This window comes from Bidens hawaiensis, unplaced genomic scaffold (genome assembly GCF_021521415.1).
Source record: "Bidens hawaiensis isolate Kalapana, Puna unplaced genomic scaffold, B.hawaiensis_p1.1 tig00065087_1, whole genome shotgun sequence".
In the NCBI taxonomy this organism is placed as follows: domain Eukaryota; kingdom Viridiplantae; phylum Streptophyta; class Magnoliopsida; order Asterales; family Asteraceae; genus Bidens; species Bidens hawaiensis.
In genome coordinates this window covers 2,501-5,000 of record NW_027501618.1, presented here as the reverse complement: position 1 = coordinate 5,000, position 2,500 = coordinate 2,501, and positions in this window count along the sequence as shown.

The window sequence follows — 2,500 nt, the reverse complement described above, 5'->3', positions numbered from 1 at the left end:
TGACCTCAACCTGAATAATGCTATTCTTGGGCCTGGGAGGTGCCCTCAACCGACAGGCGCCCACTAATCTTCCAGCTCTCGACCAGACTTCCCACGACTACCGTATGACGACCCCCCCGGGGGAACTAGCCATTCCGGGCAAGGCGGTCAACGTACAAGAGGCCCCCCGGACAAATCAGTTGGGGATCCATCAATCAGGAATCCAACATCCTAGCCATCGCCTCAAATACACCTCGGCAGCCGCTTCTCGAAACCAAACCAGGAAAGCCAAGAATCAAGCCTTGGACGAGTAAAGCAACCCAGCACCCCAGCCACGCTTCGTTTGGATAAAAGGGACGTGTCGTTGCACCACAAAATTTCGTAAACCCACCATCGACCTTAAATCATGCCTAGAACGGACGAGCAAGCATGTCATGGCAGCCCACAGCCATGACAAGGGGGCAACCTTCCCTAAGGCATGCTTGCTCTCAACCCACTCCCCCCTATATATACATTCTGAACATTTAGCAAAGTGACAGGAACAGACATTAAATTTTTGAGGAATCATAATTTTTGAAGGCACCCATATGCTAGCCTTGGCCGAGTTTTGCATGCCTTGGCATGCCTTTGGCCGTGCCTTGGCCGAGTTTTGCATGCCTTGGCCGTGCCTTGGCCGAGTTTTGCATGCCTTGGCCGAGTTTTGCATGCCTTTGGCTTGCCTTGGCCTGGCCATGGGCGTGCCTGGGCATGCCTTTGGCTTGCCCACGGGCGTGCCTTGGCATGCCTTTGGCTTGCCCATGGGCGCCTTGGCATGTCTTGGCCTGGCCATGGGCGTGCCTTGGCATGCCTTTGGCTTGCCCATGGGCGCCTTGGCATGCCTTGGACGTGCCTTTGGCTTGCCCATGGGCGCCTTGGCATGCCTTAGGCTTGCCTTTGGCTTGCCTTGGCTTGCCTTGGCCGTGCCTAGGCCGAGCCTTGCATGCCCAAGACGTGCCTTTGGCTTGCCCATGGGCGCCTTGGCATGCCTTGGCCTGGCCATGGGCGTGCCTTGGCATGCCTTTGGCTTGCCCATGGGCGCCATGGTATGCCTTGAACGTGCCTTTGGCCTGCCTTGGCATGCCTTTGGCTTGCCTTGGCCTGGCCATGTGCGTGCCAGGGCATGCCTTGGCCGAGCCTTGCATGCCCAAGACGTGCCTTTGGCTTGCCTTGGCATGCCTTTGGCTTGCCTTGGCCGTGCCTAGGCATGCCTTTGGCTTGCCCATGGGCGCATTGGCATGCCTTGGCCGTGCCTTTTGCTTGCCCATGGGCGCCTTGGCATGCCTTGGCCTGGCCATGGGCGTGCCTAGGCATGCCTTTGGCTTGCCTTGGCCGAGCTTTGGCATGCCTTGGACGTGCCTTGGCCTGGCCATGGGCGCCTTGGCATGCCGTTGGCTTGCCCATGGGCGTGCCTTGGCATGCCTTTGGCTTGCCCATGGGCGCCTTGGCATGCCTTGGGCTGGCCATGGGCGTGCCTTGGCAAGCCTTGGCCTGACCATGGGCGTGCCTTGGCATGCCCTAGACGTGCCTTTGGCTTGCCTTGGCATGCCTTTGGCTTGCCTTGGCCGTGCCTTTGGCTTGCTTTGGCCGTGCCTAGGCATGCCTTTGGCTTGCCCATGGGCGCCTTGGCATGCCTTGGCCTGGCCATGGGCGTGCAACTTTGGGGCAGTATACTCGGGTCGTTGTGCAAGAAACCAAGTCGTTGGGCAAGCTTCGTATGCAACATGGGGGAGGGGCTTTGGTTTCTCATACGTTGAACCTCCATATTTTAGCTTGGTAGCCAACTTTGCCCAGGCATGGGCGCTCAACACCCACCCCTTCCCTATATATGCATTCTGAACAATTAGCATAGTGACAGGAACAGATATTAAATTTTTGAGGAATCATAATTTTTGAAAACCCTACCAAACGAGGTCGGATTGACACGAAATTTGGCGTGGGGCATCGGGACATTGAAATATGAGTTTCCCAAAAAAAAAATTTTGGTTTTCGGGTCGGGACGGGCCGCTTGGTGGGCCCGGTTGGTCCGTAAGGCCTTTGGTGGGGGCAAGGTGTCCAAACGGGGTTGGATCGACACGAGGCTCTGTGAGGGTACTCGTGACCATGAGATATGACTGTCCAAGAGAAATGAACCCCCTTTCGTGTCGTGAAGGGCCCGCGGGCCGGGCTTGGTGGGCCCGTGGGCCTGTTTTGGGCAACTCCGCTTTAATGACACGAGGCGTTGCGTCCGGGACATGAGAGGAAACTTTATGAGCGGTTTATGGGGTCGGGGTTGGTAACCTCATGTTTTCGGGTCAACACGTTGACCGTGTCGTGCTCGGGCCCTCGACGTCACCACAAGTTTCACGAAAATGGGACTTGTAGCGGGGAAGCATTATCATGGGTATAGGTGGTGTGTTATGGAATCGTTAGTCGGTCACGATCGTTAGTCAGTCATGTGTTTAAAACGTAGATCCGTGTCGTGCTCGGACCCGAATGCGGACCG